Here is a 19809-nt window from a genome sequence, read left to right on the forward strand (position 1 = left end):
ACCACCATATGATTATGAGAGACGCCGTAGTGGAGGGCTCCGGAAATTTTGACCACCTGGGGTTCTTTAACGTGCACCCAAATCTGAGTACACGGGCCTACAACATTTCCGCCTCCATCGGAAATGCAGCCGCCGCAGCCGGGAATCGAACCCGCGACCTGCGGGTGAGGAGCAGCTGCTGCTTAACTTCTTAGCAGTGCATTATTCAGCAGTTTATTTGCTTGCATTTGAAATTATTTAAATATTGCATGGAAGATACCAAACTATGACACTAATTTAAAGGCTGCTATAGTGTTAGTGGGCAAATATTTTTGAGCTGAACTTTTTAACATGTGTGTTAAGTGCCTGCGTGCCTCTACATTTACATGCCAGAAATCACAGCATCCATGGTCGCCAATGGTAACTAACTGTGTTTGCATTCTTTGTAGTACAAGAAGTAAAGCCATGAATGCAGTAATCATGTACTTAGTCGATGTAATCCTTCAGTGTACCCTCATTTGTATAGCACCAATAATGCCATGAGTGTATAAGCTTTGGCAAGTGAATCTATGTGGATTATTTTAATTGGAAGGAAGAGGATCATCACTACTCCTAGTATATCTTAACAGTAGATTTTAGTGCTTGGGTATTATCCCACTGCCTGTCCGTTCTTCAACAGTCTACTTATCTACTGTGTAAGTGTAACTTTTTAAATGTATACGTTGCTCTGATAGGTTTGTTCATAATGTTTTTCAAGTGACTTATCATCTATGCAGCTCTACTCAGACTACAAATAAAAGTATTTATTTTTATATGTAGCTATAGCATGCATTCACTTGTGTTTTTCTAGGTGCCTGTACAATTGTTTAGCCCTACAAAAGTGCTGGTATATTCTAATATTGAATCTGGCATCTTAAAATAGTTTATTAGTGGAAGTAAGAATGTGTTTACAACCAATATTACTATCCTCAGATGAACTGTGAAAACTCTGTGGAAATTTATTTACATTTTTTGAACTTTGTGAAGACAAATGTTGTTATGTTCTTTTATTGTGGTCCCTGTTTCATGCAAATGACACATAATTACTTTGCAGTGGCATAGTATTAGTTGTTATTTTACACATATGTGCGGAGCAACATCGCAGTTGAGGCCAGCAGCAAGACATACATGCAGTGCACTGGAGCATCACCTCACATAGTGTACAGTCTTGGCCCACCAGTAAACTCAATATTTTTCAAGCAGACTAATAGACAGCTGTATGGGAACTGTGTTGATGTGCAAACTTTGAAGTCTTCTTGAGGAGTGTTTTTCATCATTTTTGTCCAAGTGAAGTAGCTACCCAAGGCCACAACTGGTGGGATTGTGGTGGCTTCCTCTCTCCAAAAGCACTCCTACCAGCTGCCTCAATGTTAGCATGGGGTGAATTCACAAACTGGAAAAATAATTGGTCTTTGTTTTCTTGGCCGAAAGAGTCACTTCCACCGTTGAGCCAACACGACGCGCCAGAATAGAAACTTTTAGCTAAATAAAGTTGATTATACTTTTGAGAAGTGTTTTGGGGAAACGAAATGGCACCTATAGCTGTCAATATAAACACTGTTTGCACCAAGGAGCTTAGTAGCTTATAATTGTATTATTCATGTATTGTCTAGAATTTACTCGCGCGGTGCCAACTTTCAGCCCAAGTGTTCTATCATGCTTTGTTAGTGGGTTTTGAATGAGCCAAGCTATTTTATTAGAGTGATATTGCAGACACGTACAAAATATTGATGCACAGCCCTTTTCTTTAGCATGACATTGTCAAGGGCTTTATTCTTGTGTTTTTTATAAAAACTGCTTGTCACTGGGCAGCAGCGGAAAACTATGCATCAAGCTTTTGCGAGATGGTTCGAGAAACACCGTGTTCAGACATAACAGCGCCAGTGGATTTTTCTCGTAAGTTACTTTCTGTAGTATTTTCAAAATGAGTGTAGTAGAATTGTTGTTTTATAGCCATTCATTTTAATATTTACACTTGAGTGTATGTATGTATGTATGGGTGTACATATGTATATGTGTGTGTGCATATATGTATGTATATATGTATTTTTTAAATGAGAATCCGTTAGCATTGGTGAGTAAGTTTGGTAATGATTTGGCTGAATTTGTTTCTAGGTATTTCTGTTTTGAGCCATTATACATTTCAATTTGTTTTGTACTGCAAAAAAATAAATGTAACCTTACGCAGAATATGTGTGTTCGAAGAAGTTATTTCATTTACCAACCTACAGTCATGGGCAAGAAATTGGGTAAAATGAAACGAACCTGCGAAGATTAGTTTAGAGCATAGCTACTCTACATGGCATATCTCGTACACATTGCGTTGGTTGAATATGTCGATTTCAACCTTTCAATTTTAATCAGAATAAGCAAGCTACCACCCGTGGTTGTATATGTGTGTGATATTTATGCATACTGTGATACCGGTTCGCAATTACAATTAAGGTGACAAACCTAGTCAAGCTGAATACACGAATTTTGTCCATGCACCTTTCATCTCCACTGGAACTGTTGATAATAAAAAATAAACTTCAGTTTAGAAATTTATTCTAGTAACCAAAAGCAGGGTATCTCTTTATCACACAAATCAAATTGCCATTGTTCTGTTCCATTCTGGACAATAGGGGACCCTCTCAGCAGAACTCGATTAACTGGTATAGTTCATTTTAACCATTGACAGCGACATTACACTGAAGCGTGCAGCATGACAAATAGCGGGAGAGAAGACACAAACTAATCACTCTGTTTGCGTCAGCTCTAACTGTCCGTGCTCTTTGGTCTTGCTGCATCTGATGATGCCCACCAAATTAGCACGAAAGCACGTCCCTACAAAGGCAGTCAACTTGGCTGCAAGCGGTTAGCTCACTGCATGTGTAGATTTTCTTCAAAACACCGTGAAGACTGATTGCTGGTCGAATATCCAAACACGTGAAAAGTAATATACCAGGTATGATATTGGTATTTCAGCATTGGACACTTTTGCGATAAGAGAGGATAGAAGAGAAAATTATAAACCCTGAATTGTTTAATTTTTGAAGGAGCACAGTACAGCGCTTTTGGGTCAAAAGGGGAGTGAAAGAAGCAAGTGCGAAAGCCTACTTCTCAAAAAATTAGTACCCGCCACCACGCATAATGTCAGGCCGGGCAACCTCCTGAAAAAAAAAAAAAGTGCTCAGTGATTCTGCGAATCGAACCAAGTACCTCCTAAATTGTAGTTGAGCGCTGTAACCGCTCGACCACTGCAGCAGTGCTTGCATTCGCCCTATTGCTGATATATCGTCCTTCCTTCGAATGAAGCAAAATGTAAAAACGTCCGGTGAAACTTTGTCAAAAATAGAAAAAATAGAATGCGTTTGCCTAAGGTTACTAAATTATAGCAACCGCCACGTGTGACTGTATAACCGTGCGCTATTTAATCTTGTACATTACTGTCACGACGTTGGGATAGCCGGCTCTAACGTAGGCTACCTTCTCATAGTTTGCCAAATATAAATAAAAAAATAAAAATACATATCGGCCTGTGACAACGCTAATCCACTATTATGAGTTCACTGTCACTAGTGTCACTTTCACTAGATGAATGCTCAGTTTGCTTCCATTATCGTTATCTAGGAAAGTTTTGGCTCATTAACTCAACTCTCCTAATTAGCATTGATTCTCACATCTAAGGACAGTCACACTTCATCTCGCTTTCTGCGTGGCTGTCACTCCCATATAACGCGTACTTCACTTTCTTATGCTTTCCGAGCATCTGACGCTGCTTTTCGGAGACTTTCCCTGACGTCTGCTGAGCCAGAAAATTGTCTTTATTATCTATCAATTTCAAGCTTTTGCGAAGCCGAAACGAGAGTCTCTCTCTCTCTCTTTTTATCCTTTTCGCACGTGTGATAACGTCTCTCGACCTCAAGACTCGTATACACGTCCCTTGCTTTGTTTGCGCACTCAAACAACGCTGGACGAAATATTTGCACCGTGTTTTGTGAAAAGCATTAGCACTGAGACACCTCCCAACGAGTCTCCCTCATTTTACGTAGACATATACGTAAGCGTAAGCGTATGCACGTTCTCGCATTCCGGCTTTATAAAAATGCTGCGGTGCATGGAACCAGCGAAATTGCGCTCACAATTTCATTTGATTACTGCTGTTATCTATTTCCGCACAATTCGTCTGCAAACACCAAAGTCGCTCGTGTGTCTTGTAATAAGAATATTGTAACAAAGGCTACCTTTGACTATAGGTACAAAACACCCTTACGTTCACCACAATACCGTGCTAGATTGCACCGAAATAGTTAAGTAGCAGCGCAGCTTCAATGGAATGTAAGGTAACTGGTCGCGTTAAATAGGGGAAGACATTGGAGGCACATTTTCAAACATTGCATGCATCGATTTATGTGTGGTTTCATTTATGTGGTACACCTGGAGTGTTGTTTACTTGTACTTGGCGAGATAGTGCATGGATTGCTCGGTGGCTTAAGGCCATCGAGCAATTATTTTTTTTAGCTACAGTCGTTAATTAAAGGCGAGTGCTTGGCTTTGCACAGCCCACCAAAACGTCTATTACAGCGTACGCGGCATCCCGTAAGCGCTGTAGCAGACGCTCGCGGAACTGAAACTTAGATGCAGCAAATCATTGGCTATCATCGTATACTCTCGATGCTAGACGCTTTGCGTGCTACCTTGATATTATCGGCACACACTTCTTTCTTTCCTTGTCGTTTCATCGGCGATCATGTGTCCTCCTTGCCCTCTTAAGTGCCGAATAAGTTAAATTCATACCCGCGCTATAGTAATCCCTCCAGATAAGAGAACTTTTGGCTAAGAAAATACGTAGCCAAAGAGAAAGCTTTGTGAATTCAGCCCCTGATTTACTGGCAGAGCACACACGAATAATAGATACTATCTGCATGCAAAATTTATCCTTGATTTGAAGCATCTTTTCGGAAATGTTGTACACAAGCCCTCAGGAAAATCGTACTTTTTACAGAATTCACATGTGTGTGTGTGTATGCTCTTCGGAATAAAATATTATTAATTCTGATATCTGAAGTTTCACGTCCCAAATTTATGGTATGATTATGAGCGATACCGTAGCGGAAGGCTCAGAAAATTTCGACCATCTGGGGATCTTTAACGTGCACTGCAGCGCATTGCACTGTACACACGAGTCTCTTCCATTTCATTTTCATCGAAGTTCGATGGCTGCGGCTGGGATTAAACCCAGAACAGCCGAGCACCTTAGCTGCTACAACACCGCGGCAAACAAGTCCGGAATAAAAGCACAACTATTTATAGTGAAAAATTGTGAGCGCGTTGCTGAATACTCTCGGCAATAAATGAAAGGCCTGGAAGTTCATCTGAATTATTTATTTTTGATAACAATGAAAATAATTTCAGCTGCGTGGTCTATATATATATATATATATATATATATATATATATATATATATATATATATATATATATATATATATATATATATATATATATATATATATATATATATATTTGACAGACTAGTTTAGTATTTCAGACCATTGCATTGACTGCTACAGTAAAAGAAAAATTTTCCATAAAATGGCGGAGATATATAATCCCACACGAAATAAAAAGAAATAGCATATGCGGCATTGATGTAAAAGTCTTACTATATTAGCTATTATTTTCAAGAGAATGCTTCATTGGAGAAATTCATGCGTTCTGGAATAGATTTGAGCACAAAAGAATGAGACACAACAAAGGAAGATGATAGCGCACGTGTAGTTGTACTCTTTGGCCTCTGGGCTATTATTAGTGCCAACAGTGCATAGAGCTTTGTGTGGGCAAACTAGCTACTTATTGTGTTCGTAATGTTCTAATAAAACGAAGAGCTTACAGAGCGAAATTCAACAGTATCATTAAATATGAGCGCTAACAAACGGAGGAAAGAAGTTGACGAAGCTAGCACTAAGCTGCGAAATGCTTGTAACACTAATACTGGACGATTCCGATGACTGATTTCGTTGAGTATAGGTTGTTTCTAGGCCTTGGTTGGCTACGTGGTGCTTGCTTTTTTCTACGATGATACTTAGCGCAGAGAGATTCGAGTTAAATCACAGACAGTCACGAGTACGACACAGGTGTCCAACCTTGCGCTAAAACCGAACATTCGCACCTGCCATAGATCTACGGGCACGTCGTTATTGGCCTATAGGCCTTCCGTCAATTCGCAGTGTTTTCGCAGCCGCCGCTCTTTCTAGTTCCCTTGTACATTCTCTCGTTGTATACGCACTCGGGGTCTTGGACTCACCACCGTCGCTTCGCAGCATTTATTGAACTAACTGTTGCTGCGTTCATTTTTATTAGACCCCTGGTGCGAAGTGCGATTTTCCCAATTCTTGAGGCACGTACCCTTTACGATGATGATAGGTTTGCCACTCATTGACACATAGCCGTTAAGATGGTGACAGTTTCCTGCGATAAACTCGCAAGGAACGACTTTCTAATCAGCCTCTCTGTTAAAAGCCAAGTGCCCCAGAATCATTTATACCCCCTCCTTCTCCCCTTCCCCGAAAGCGTGACACGAGCTTACGTAGGTTACCGACGCTCACTGTCGCTAGTATACAGAAATTTCGCTTGTCTTGCATTAGAAATTTTGCTTCTTTATGTAAATTGGTTTATACGTTTGGTGTATGCTCGGAAATTTTTATAACGCTTCCCTTACTCAATGCCCATGTGGCCATGTAGAATATTTGAAATAAATAAATAAATAAAGTATGTGAAGAAATATTATTGCTCTTTGACTTTATGCGAAACCTCACGGCGGCACTGACACAGACGGCACAAGTGCGCTTAGAGTATTCAGATAAATTTTACCACAAAAAAAAACAACAAAAACAGAGGCAACATGTGTTTTCTGTCTTTTTCTGCATGTGTTCGCGCTCCTATACTCCATCTTTATACAACCATCACAGCTCTTCTTTATTCCTTCAAGAGCTGTTGAACACTATCTCTATTGTACACTGAACATAGTTTTTAATTTCCTAATTGAGTTGACGGCCATTCATTATTTAAAATTAATAGTAAATGTTCCTAATGTTCATTTGATTCGCTTCTGGCACCAGTCACTTTGTATTTGTCATAAAAAATTACCTTTCGCATGCCTATACATAGATATTGTACTGCCCAACAATTATTGTGTTGCCCAACTGGTACGCTCTCGAAAAAGAGTAGCAGTATAGTAAATAAATAATTAAAATAAATAAATGCAGATGCGTGCGTAAATGTGCGCGTGAGTTTAGGGTAATGACTGCATTAACATACTTGAATTTATTGAAACAATCTGTAACGCCCTCTGCAAAAAAAAAAAAATGACTTTCCCTACTCCCCTCCCCCTTTCCCTCCAAAATCAATGGCGGCAGTAGTAGGTAAGATAATATTTTCCTTCGCCACATGATGACAGTGGAGTTATGACCCAGTGAGCTGGTAGCACGGACAAGCGGCCAGAGATCAGTATCTAGATAACGACTACACGCTGACTGTGGTAGCGATGCGACCTCTACTGAATCATAGAAAGGAGGGACAGACTGGCACAACAAACCAGCACGAGGGCCTCTAGTTTATTGTTTTTTTTTCAGCGTTTCGGTCCTGCTTACAATTGGCAGGCCATTCTTACCAGTATATGGCATACCTTTCATAGCGATGGGGAGAGAAATACAATAACATTGATAGCGAAAGAGCAATATACGAAATAGTAACGCACAAAGGTTTAGGCAATTTCATGAGAATTCACCGAGTCTGCCTTGTTAGCATTTGACGTCAGAAAAAAAAAAAAGGAAGAAGAGCCGGCGTCTTTCAAACTACGATACTTTGCCAAATGAGGTCATGCTGACAATAGTTACGCAATTCCACAAGCATGTCATTTTTTGTTTATTTTACGTGCACCACACGTGTATGCGTAATTTCAGAATATCTCGCATTTTTTTCTTTCTTTAAATCTCATAAAGCAAACGTTAAATCTTGCTACATCATTCCTTTGTTTTTTTTTACCTGTGCCTGCTTTTAAGGTACACACGAACCATACGTTACTGGCGAAGGCGAAATTGCTACAGTGGATATGTGGGGTCTATTAAAGCTGCAGCTCTTTATTACAAGAAACAAATCCAGACACTGAAAAGTAAGAAGTCTAAAATACGCTTTTCATGATTAACTTTATGCTTGCAGTCGAATGCAAGCTTTCTTGTGGAAATGTAAAGTTACACATCTTGAATGCTAAGATACGCGCAGAAAAAAAAGCCAAAAACTTTTCCTTTCGTCTTTGTTCTTTTTAGTGGGCTTTGAAAAACGAATAAAACTTTACAGGGTGCGTGTTTGTATCATATTTTCTCAAAGTTGCTGTAGTTTTTTTTTATTTTTTCCGCATTACCACAATATGGTGGGAATTGTGTGGCAATCTCACGGCTTTTAAAAATGCGTGGTCACGTAAGCAGCAGGAGCAGCGTAGTCCATTGAGCGGTCTTCGTTGAGAAATTTATTCTGCCAGCAGGTGAGTTTGCCTGGAACGTTGATGTTGCATTATTAGCATTATTACTATTACTTTTTCATCTTTTTTTACTAACAAGAACGACAGCACTTATAGTACCGAAGAGAGTTAAGATTTTTTTTCTGCGAATTGTGGTGGGACTAACAGCAAGCTCAATTGCCTCACTACGCTCATTACAGTTCTGAAATTTCCATTTCCTCGCTCAGCTTTCATCTTTCTCCCCGGGCAGGCCCTTTCGTTTTCAACGCGTATGTGGCATAAACCAGGAGAAGGCTGTGCGTCATCTGCACGTGGTAAGTTTTATTAAGGTGAATGCATTAACGTTACGTCCTAGCTGGTTTATTTGCTATATATAAAAATGGTGAATCAGTTGTGTATTTTTTTTGCAAATTATCAAAAAGTGAATTGTGTTACTTACCTGCACTCAGTCAGAGCATATGAGAAGTTCTACATTTAGTGAAATTATTTGAAGCCACGGCAGCTCTGCTGAATTTTTAAACAAGTCTCAATGTGCGCTTAAATGTAAATTTTCACGTGGAGACGAAGGCACTAATTCTAGTTTCATGAACGGTTACTTTATTTCTTTGGTAGCTTCATATAACGTAATTGTTCAACTGATCGCAGGTATGTGACTGATAGCAGATGGCATAATCACTGTTTGTACGACATAAATAGCGGGCGTAACGTGGCTTAGACCTACTACAGGCTGTGTTCTCTCGTCACCGTGAAATCACCTCCTCAATATGAAAACCGAAAGGGCTTTTTTTGGGGTGGCTGGATTAAAGGTATTCTCAGAGTGTGGGTGTGTGTGTGTGTGTGTGTGTGTTTAGAGCAACATTTAGAGCCCCGGTATACGACAATTTATAAAGTGCATGTCTGTACTTCAAAGGAGTATGGACACCAAAATCTCAAATGAACATTTAAAAAAGTGCCGCCAGTAGGAAGAAAACCTCAGTGTAACAACACAAATTCGCCTAGAGTAACAAAGCGGTGACGTTTTCAAGCACATGTGCCATCCGCTACCCTTCCCAACAGTGCATGCCTCAACTTTTTGGCACCGACTCTAACGCAATAATAGACACTATCTGCATGCATAACTTATCTTTGATTTTAAGCACCTTTTCGGAAATGTTGTACAGAAGCCCTCAGGAAAATCGTGCTTTTTACAGAATTACAGCGTTCTTCGCCTACGAGGCCATGGGGTCGTCGCTGTTGTCGTCGGACAAATGCAACCATGAGCGTCCGCCTGGGTACGAGCAAGTGGAGGTGGAGTTTGTTTTTTATCCCTTGACATCGGACGCTGAAACATTTTCATAGCACACGTGTTGGCTGGTTACATTCCCTGAAAAACTTCGTCAGATTAGCCGTATACACACTTCCATCGTCCCGCCTTTTGTAGCTCTCTCCGGTCGTTTCGCTGATGGTTATCCTGACCATTCTGGGAACGGAGTTATGCTACGTTCTTAGATAATAATATTGGAGGTTTCACATGCCGAAACCACGATATGATGATCAGGGATGCTATAGATCATCCCTGATTATCATATCATGGTTTTGACCATTGATGTTCTTCATTGTGCACTGACGTAGCACAGTGAACGGGCTTTAGCATTTGGTTCCCATCAAAATGAGGTCGTCGTATCGAACCCGTGACAATTGTGTCAGCAGCCGAACACCATACACTCTAATGCAAAAGGGTCTTAAAAGGGTGTGTGGTTTGTCTTTTTGGGGCTGCCACAATCATCAGTCTCTTTAAGGACTAACGGCACCGGGTCTTACAGTTAGTCTCCTCAGACGAGCTCAAGGGACCAACATTTAGTCCTCACATTTACACCTTTACTCGGCTGCTGACCCGCAGGTCGCGGGTTCAAATCCCGGCTGCGGCGGCTGCATTTCCGATGGAGGCGGAAATGTTGTAGGCCCGTGTGCTCAGATTTGGGTACACGTTAAAGAACCCCAGGGGGTCGAAATTTCCGGAGCCCTCCACTACGGCGTCTCTCATAATCAAATGATGGTTTGGGACGTTAAACCCTACATATCAATCAATTATCAATCAATCACATTTACACCTTAGTGAGTAACCATTAGTCTTACAATTTACCTCAAAGGACTAACATTTAGTCCTCACATTTGCACCTTATAGGGCAATCGTTAATCCCCACATTTACACCTAATCAGGCAACCATTAGTCCTCACAGTTGCACCTCGCCGGACGAATGGTTAGACCACTCAAATACTCCAATCAAATAAACTTCTTATCCCCACTTCAAACATTGTTTTTTCTTTATTTTCCGCCAGGCCTAATACTTTTTTCGCCTGTTTTGCTGCGCAGTGAGCAACAAATAGCGCAAAAAAGAACACGCGAAAAAGTAGTTAGCCACCTATGTGTAACTGCTGTCGCAGTCACTGCAACAACGAAAGACAAAAGCGAGAAATCGAAAGCTTTTATCTTTCTACACACACACGAAGTTTCTCCATTCTTTTAAGTGAATTCATGGTGAAATGTACAAGTCCAGTCTCGTTGTCGATCACATCTTGTTCACCCCTTGTGGAGCTCCTCCGACGGAAGCAAGATGACAGGCATTGCAGACGCCAGCGCACGCATACTTCTGCCTGTTGTATTCCCACGGCTGCATGTACAATACTATAGTAAAAATAGTTAGACACACGTGATAGAAGATGAAGATGCACGCATATGATAAGTACACGCATGTTAATAGAAAAACATGCGTGTAAAATATGACACACAAATAACTTTACCTTCACAACTCCTACAGTCCTTCTGAAGCTGCTCTGACGAAAGCGATGGATGACAGGTGTCGCAGACGCCAGCGCACACAGCCTTCAGCATGGTGTGCACCCACGGCTGCGCAATAAGTATGTAAAATAGTGAGTGACACGTGACAGAGGATAATTACGAATGCACATGAGAAATACGCACAAGGTGAAATAAAAACATACGTGAAATATGACATGCTAATAATTTCACCGTGATGTCACACATCGTCAAAGACTCATATCGATCCCCGTAGCGCAACAGCTTAGGAGCGGCGGCCACAGCCACAACTCCGCGAACCACCGTGCCGCCAACAAGTCAGCGAGTTCTAAGCGAGCGACGTCGTTCAGCTCGAGCAAGCGAACGCAAGATCAAACACGGCGCTGCACGCGGAGTGTCTGCCGCCAGCGAACTTCGAACAGGAGAGCGAGAGTACGCTTGGCCGCGGGACTCGCTCATTGGATTCCGTGCCGACCGGTTGTGCGCTCGCGATCTCCGACGTCAGCGTAGCTCTGGCCGACTGGGCTCGCCCAACGTCATCTCCTGACGCCGACCTCCGACGACAGTGTAGCTATGACCGACTGGACTTGCTCTACGCCACCTCCTGACGCCGACAAGAGCTCTCGCAAGTGGTGCCCCGTCCTCGGACTCCTGCGACCGTTTTCCATCTTTCCGATCTCTCCGATTCCCTCGATATGTCGTCGGTCTCTGGCTCACCACCTCCTGCCTCTTTCTCTCTCTCTATACCTTTATTCCTATCCTTTTAATCTCTCCTCACCCCCATTCATTGTGAGCTATTGTTGAGGTGTCTCGCTCGCTGAAGCAGACAGTTACGGGGCTCACTTTTCTCTTCCTTTCTCTCTTAGAACTACTTTGTACGCTTGGCCGCCGCCACGAACAGCGCCGAGCTGGTTTGGAGCTAGCGCCCAAGAAATCGACGATAATGCGGCCCTTTTCCACAAACTCGAAGGAGTGCGAGTGCAGCGGGCAAACGAGAGTCCACTGCCGTTGCCAACGGACGGCGCCGAGCTGCTTACGACCGACTGACGGGGAAGCCACCTGTAGTGGCGACCAATTTTCGCTGAGATCTGATGCTAGCGAAAGTTTCGCCAACCCGTGCTGGTGCACTTACAGTGTGCGACATACTACAACCAAGCTCGTTACGAGAAACCGCAACGTGTTTTCGACAACTCCTAACACAGCGATGAGGTCTCAGACCAATATCGTGAGCCCGGAGCTCATCGCGGCGGCAAAGACAGGCGATACTCGATGAGCGAGCGTACGGGAGGCCGACGGCAATGGCGGCCAATTTCCAGGCGGTCGCAAAGCACAGGCGAACTGCAGACGCCCAAGCGGACCTTCGTGGTGCATTTCGTGCATGCGATATACGACACGACCAAGCCCGTTGCCGGCAAGCGTGATCCATATCGCACACATGACAAGTAGAGTAGAATAGAGAATGATCACCTACTTGCGAAAGAATCCAGCGCTGACTTCTGCCCTGAGTCGGACTGAAGTAATGTATCCGAGAGGCCGGCTGTCTTCTCGGCCGCCATGTTGATCTTCCCAACTGTTGCTGTCGTGTGTTGGTCGTGACTATCTTGAAGCCAGAGATATACAGCGTGGCGTGGTGACGTGTCGAGACCTGCTCCGGACTTCATGGGTGCGGTGAAACGTAAAAGCAGTAGCGCACGCTCATCCAAGCGTACACACAAGCACCACGTCGTAATTCTTAGATGGTCGAATCCAGGTGGCCATGGTCGAGCACTCCGAGCGCAACGCAACGCGAACCATCACCGGCAAAATACGGGGAAAGACTGAGCCAGCAGAGGAGGAGAGGGAGGGCTGGTCACTTTGGTAACGTTTTTTGCGCTTCCTGCAATCCCCGGGCGGTTCATCCCTTGGTTTCGCGCGGCACGCTTCTCTCTGCGGTTGCTCTTCAACGGTCTATCTGTTCATAGCGCGCACCTATTGGGCTACGTTACTCTTTTTTTCCGGTAATTTTGCCTTAGAGTGTAACAACTACACCACCACGGCGTACTTTTCTCTAGACTTCAAAATTTTGCAGAAATCACAATAGCACGGTATTTACGTGCCCACATCATGATATGATGGGGTTCTGTAGAGAACGACTGCAGAAAATTTGACCAAGGGTGATATGCAGGATGCCCCGAGCTTCTCGGGCAGACGTGTCAGCTCCGAGCTCACTCGCGGTGGCCATGGCATGAAGACAGTGCAGAGGGTGGGATAGCAGCGTTGATAAAAACGGCTACAGGAACGTGCGTGGCATTGAAAACGCACGTGGGACATCTGCGGCAGTTATCAAAGAAACACTGCTTGCGAACACGTCCGTAGCGCCACTCAGTCAACATTTTAACAGTGCAGCGACGTCAGCGTGATTGCCGCGCTATCTTTTTGCCAACTCAACACTCACATCTTGCAGGCGTGTTCGTGGGCGTTTGTCCTCTTTCGGACAGGTTCTTTTGTTCCACCTGTAGCACGGAAATTTCCTTCTCGAAGGCAGCAAGGGTGCACACACAGCACTCTCGTGCTGCTCGTTTCACTTTTATAAAATGTTGCAGATAAATATAAGGACAGGTGGTCACAAGGGGCACTCACATCATGGCGGCAACGCGGCTGTGATTAGATACATCGTGAACGTGTTGAAAGGGAATGCGAGATATCGCGGCCACGCAGTAATATCGCTTCTACTTCAGCATCTGCGGGAGCATAGCTTTCGTGATAAAGCTGATAGATTAATCGTGTCACTCTACGTGAGTACTGCTCCTCGGCAAGAGCAAATGTGGTGGTGTGTGAGCAAATGTGACCCAATCTTCGCCGCGGCCGTCTGTAAATCAAATTGATTGACACGTGAACTCAGATACAAACTTGTTGATTCTGAGAAGGCCCGAGTTCAACTCGTGACTGTGATGGTACCGGTATTACTCTCAAGCGTTTGATGCGGTGAACGCAAGTGCCAGCTTCTTTGCACATGATGATGAACAAACTTTTTTTAATTAGCAGAAAGATCCTCCTCCCCTTTCAGGTGCATATAAAAAAAATTGGTGGGCTTATACTACTTGCGCAAGGCTGGAGCCATAGAGGAGTTAGTGATATCATAGATTTTTGCAAATTTTTGAGTTGTTCGTCTACTAATATGCGTGGTCGACTTCAGAGTGAAGACCACATCAGTTCTGTATTAATTTTATTGAACTAATTGGCTGAGGCTTAACGACCATTACACTGAGCTGTCTTGTATATATTAATAAGGCTTCACTTAAAAGCCAATTATCTTGGGCGCAATTAGCATGACCATGACCAGCATGGGGCTATTAAACATAGTACTGATTAGCATGATACTAATTGCTGTCATAATAATGATGTCGAATTAGAATTGTTTTTGCTTCGTGTGCTCTTGATTAACGTCGCGTTAATTAGCATAGTTGAGTTAGCTCATCAGCTAGCATGCTTTAGCCCGGTTCTAGCTTTACATCACTTCATAAGCACGATACTCTCAAGATGTGACTTAATTACCTGCACTTTACCATGGCTTGACATAGTTAGCTTGGTCATAGCATGTCCTGTCCTAACTAGCGAAGTATACCGTCCAGCCCAAAAAAAATCACAGCATATCTACGGAGTGAATGATGATGAGTGGGGCGAGGCTTTGAATGGTTGGTTTTATTGGTAAACCGTGAATCGTCCATCCATCCATCCATCCATCCATCCGATCGTGGCGTACGTGGCGATCACGTACCACGAGCTAGGAGGGACCGACCCACGGCTTTAGGAGCTTCGCTCCTAGAGCTAATTAGCCAGCCGCACGTGCTGGGGTGCTAGTGGGTGATTACGACATAGGCGAGCAGCCTCCTAGACTGTACAGGCTCATCATGATGATTAACGCGTGGCCTCAGATTTAGCTGCGGTTGCGATGTTGTGAGACACTCGCCTGGTGCTGATCCCAGAGGCCGTGCTGATTATTTTACAACAGACTTAGGGCAGGCATTAAAAGCTTCAAAATAATTTTAAGCACGTCATGCTTCTAAAAATTGCAATCACCAAAAATTTCTGACAATTTTAATGCATGGGTGCACTTCTGCACTCTGTGGAACGACAAACAAAAGAAGAAGCCTCTGGTTTAAAGACACTGCCCAACTTCGTTGACCATCCTTGACGCAATGAATGATTCCGTCGTAACCAATCAAACGCAGTGCACTGAGTGATGGATTTGATTGTTTCTTACTGTTGGCTCGTTCATAAGGGGGCGTCGCCAGACCTCGGGAAGATGCCTAGTTTCCTCGTAGAGCCCAGGCTATACGACGAGCACAGCACGTCGTATAGCCTGCCCCATAGAGTTTTCTATAAATACACATAAGAGGACTGTGGCGTTAATGTCTATGGGAGCTGCAACACACGGGGCTCAGCCAGCATGAAAATAATAGGCAGTACACAAACTTGTCTACTCTTCATGTATACTTTCAGCTCTGTTTGGCTTCGTGTGCCTGAATCCATTTAGCCGCAAGACGAAGCTCATCAAAGGTTCAACAATTAGGCTTCATTATCTTGAACTATTTAGGCTCAACAATTCAAATCAGGTCACGGAGTTCACAATTATTCATTCTTTCATGAGAAAGAATACCAAAACTCAGCATTAGACAAAGCCACAAGTGCGTTTGAAGCAGCAAGCACGAAGACTCGTCTAATTTGTCTACTAATAATCATTCCCATGGTGGCTGAACTATTGTAGTGTCCGACTCCTCTATAGTAAATTTTAGAAAACTTTGTGACTTGCCCGGCACTATGTGCTCGGAGGCAGCTTTACAGCTGCTGTGCCAGTGTTCGCGTGATCATAGAGTGCGGTGGCGTACTTTGAGCTCTTTGAGCTGGGTGGAACGTACGTGCCACGACATCGCTACAAGTGCCTCATTAACTCGACGGTGCCTACTCCTGTCTACAAACATAGAGTAGGTCCATATGAAGTTTTCTGCACTTCACGTAGCTTCGAAATTGCTCAGGGATTGGTACACGTTTGACCAAGCGACGTTGTCGAGCAATTTTGGTGACCGGTGAACGTGATCACATGATTTTTTGCGTGGTGTCGACGCTGACGCCGCCGACGGCCACTTTTTGTCTTTGTGGAGGCACCTAAAGATTGTGCTTCAAATGAAGTCAAATCTATGCTGAAACGTGCGCTGATACCATGCATGTTCACAGTAAGCTCTTCATCACCTTCCATTCCACAGAAATGCAACCATTTTCAATACAGACCTCAGTTCACATGATGTGCCATATATGTGTTGTAGCCTGATGCATACACGCCAGCTAAAGTGACGTTGAAATGCTATAATTTATGTCAAAGACGTCTCGGTTCAAACTATCACGCCGGGTTTCTAGAGCGACGCTTTAAAGGTAGCCTTATTTTTTTATTTACCGTAATGGCCTGAATAAGTTCACGCAGAGTCGCGTGAATCTTCTGCTTTGTGTACGTGACAGGTGCAAGTTCTCCTTATCCTGTTTCTCAACTTTTTCAGGAATTACTGTTGATAGGCTCCTGACGTGATCACCACACGTCAAACACTTTAAAAAGAGCCTCTAGGAATTTGCAAACGTTTTTCACCCTTTTCGTGATTACGTCGTTCTTCTTCCTTTCCCCACATTGTTACATTCAATGTTGGCGCGCGCAAATCAGAGGAAAAAAATTTAAAGCAAAAAACATTCGCGTTAGACAGCCGCTGCCGCTACATAGAGGTATTTAATGAGTGAACTCAGCAATATCGCGTCACGTCAGGCAACGGAAAGCTGCTCTGACAGTGAAGGGACTACTGCCCGAACTCTCTCCTCGCAATCAGCCCACGAAAGCCGTGGATGGGGAATGCGAGTTTCCCGGCAGTCGCGCCCAATCGCTCGGTGGTCATTCATCAAGTACGGTCTTCCTCATTCCGAACCGCCAAGCTATACACTGCGAGGTCTCGTTTCTGGCTTAATGTAGTTCAGCAAAAAGCGTTGTGCAATCCCTGTACGCCCTGCCTGGAGTAGGGCGGCGTCATGGACGCGACGAGATTTCCTCTTCGGTGAATGTTCTCAATGTGTCACAGCTTAATAAAGTGCAAGCTACTGAGCCATGTCGGAATGATAAAAGTGACAACGTATATGAAGTGGTGCCGCAATTATTATCACTGACATCTATATGCGTCATGTTGTATTTTACCTGAACAGATGCAGCAAGGATACTTCATCCGTTTGCTCACTGCACCAGACCATCTAAGTTTACATTTACTTCTCATTAGTAACTGCTGTTTGTGGCCCTCAAAATTTTCTGCGGCTTTAATTGCCATATGAACTCTGAATTGAGATAAGTGCATCTTCCATTGGTTCACCGTTCAGCATCCACAAACGCTCCGTATTTGAGAAAGTTTATAATTAACAAACGCTTTCGTATTCCTCTTCACAATCGCTGGTAGCACTGTAATAAACTTTACGAAAGAAAGCATGATTCACGGTTGTCGGCATTGCATTCTACACCAAATGACTCTTTAGTTCAGTCTTTGTTGCTTGTGTAAAAAAAAATTACGTAAAACCAGGTCCTCCTCTTGCATGGTTCAAGAATTAACGCGTGCGGAAAGTTCTGGGAACGTTTCTGCGCCCTTGAGAGATACGTAAATGCTGAGATCACTGTGGCGACAAACTTTACAGTAAGTGCAGGGGTGCATAGACTATTTGCCTTCCTCGTATTTCTGCCTCTATTTACTTTCCCTCGATGTAAACCACAACTCTCCTGCCTCGGCCTTTCTTTGTCTGTCTCCCGGAGTACTATTTGAGTCCTATTCTGTTAGCAACTCAATTTCGTTACGGGCAGGGTGGGTCAAGGCTAAAACTATCACGTTTTATCGTTCGGATGAATATAAATTGCAAACACACAACAAGAGATCAGCTTAGCAGATGAGCCATCACATCTGCATTTTCTATTGGAATGACCGGTAGTCCCACGTGTGAGGCATGGGATTTCATGAAGTGGTCACGAACATTACTGACGCTTGCCCACGCAATAATGCCAAGAAGTAGTCGATGGGCATAGGTTTAGACCAATAGAAGTATCGTCCACTGCTAGAAAAACAATGCTGGGACAATCCTCCCGAAGAACCTAACCACTGAATAGATAATTTGTGCTACTCAAATTTCTCGTGTCTACGAGTCATGATGAAATAATATTAATGAGAAAAACAGATGCTCTAACGTTAAAATGCTCATATATTCTCTTAAGTGGATGAGGGCATGACCACGACCGTAGCTGATTGGTAGAGCATCAGACGCGTTATGCGAAGGTCGCAGGTTGGGTTCCTGGGTGGCAAGTTATCTTTTCGTCAACGTTTCTTTGTTCAAATTTACATTAAAATTACTTCTAATAACATCCCCTATACTTTATCTGGCAACATTTGTCTGTTTGTTCTCATTAATATTGAGTCTAACGAAAAAAATAGCCTTTACATTTGCACTTTTCTTCATGAAATATTATACAGGACACGCTGCTGCTACTCTTCAGTGTTCTATCTCTCTGCATCCCAGTGTAGTTATTTTGTCCTCCCCACATACACTTCCACCATTCAAAGCAGACAACAGCAACATGCTCTGGTTAACCTCCCTGTGTTTGCAGGCCTTCGCTTTATCTATCTCACTCATCGCCAACTGTAGTTCTTACTGTGTCTAGAACCGTACGTGGGAGTATATTCAGCAAGTAAGTAACTAATGTCAACCCTGGAAACTCTGGGGTCTTACAGAAGGTTTGCAAATAAGAAAAACTGGCGATGCCTGCATTAAGCCGTGCAAGTCTCGAAACAGCAAAACTGGAGGATTCTGAAGGATTGTCTGGTTGATCATAGGTTGCTTCTAGGTATTAACCAGGTGATACTACAGGTAACTTCCTCGTTGATCCTCAGAGCACAGAAGTTCGACTTGAACCCCACACAGTCCCAGACACGACAATGGGCACGTCGTCGTTGGCGTAGGTCTTCCATCGCTTCGGGGGTCTTCTCGCTGCCGCCGTTGCATTTCCAGTTCTCTAGTCGTGAGCACTAGAGCTCTTCGGCTCGTCTCCGTCGCATCGCAGCCATTTGTGGGGCTAACTGTTGCCTTCTTCCTTTTTAGTGGCAGTTGTGCATAGTGGTACTTACCCACTCTCTGTGGCACATACCCTTTAATGATGATGATGAGAGGTTCTTTGGTGCGGGGTGAACGGGGACCGATCTGCTGAACATCTTCGCTGTTAAAAATGCACTGATGCTTTAGCGTCTTGACGAGAACAATCGCTGAAAACCGCTGCTATTTCTTTGCTAAAGCAACGATATCAAATGGATTACGTAGTATACAACAACTTTGTGGAAGACTCACGGTGATTCAACGACTAAACCCAAACACACTAGTTGTCTCTTTTTTTTTTTTGCTCACTCAATCGTTTTCGCCTCAATATTGTAATTTGCGTCAACTGCTTGAAGAGCTT

The 19809-nt window shown here is 43.4% G+C and overlaps 1 long non-coding RNA gene across 1 annotated transcript; it reads left to right on the forward strand.

The window, feature by feature from the left end:
- The first annotated feature begins 8476 nt into the window (after positions 1-8476).
- Positions 8477-10781, forward strand: LOC119175514 (uncharacterized). Its single transcript, XR_005110300.2, has 3 exons — positions 8477-8542; positions 8769-8832; positions 9709-10781. It is a non-coding gene; the product is annotated as an uncharacterized LOC119175514 (long non-coding RNA).
- The last annotated feature ends 9028 nt before the right edge of the window (positions 10782-19809 follow it).

This window comes from Rhipicephalus microplus, chromosome X (assembly GCF_043290135.1).
Source record: "Rhipicephalus microplus isolate Deutch F79 chromosome X, USDA_Rmic, whole genome shotgun sequence".
Classification (NCBI taxonomy): Eukaryota; Metazoa; Arthropoda; class Arachnida; order Ixodida; family Ixodidae; genus Rhipicephalus; species Rhipicephalus microplus.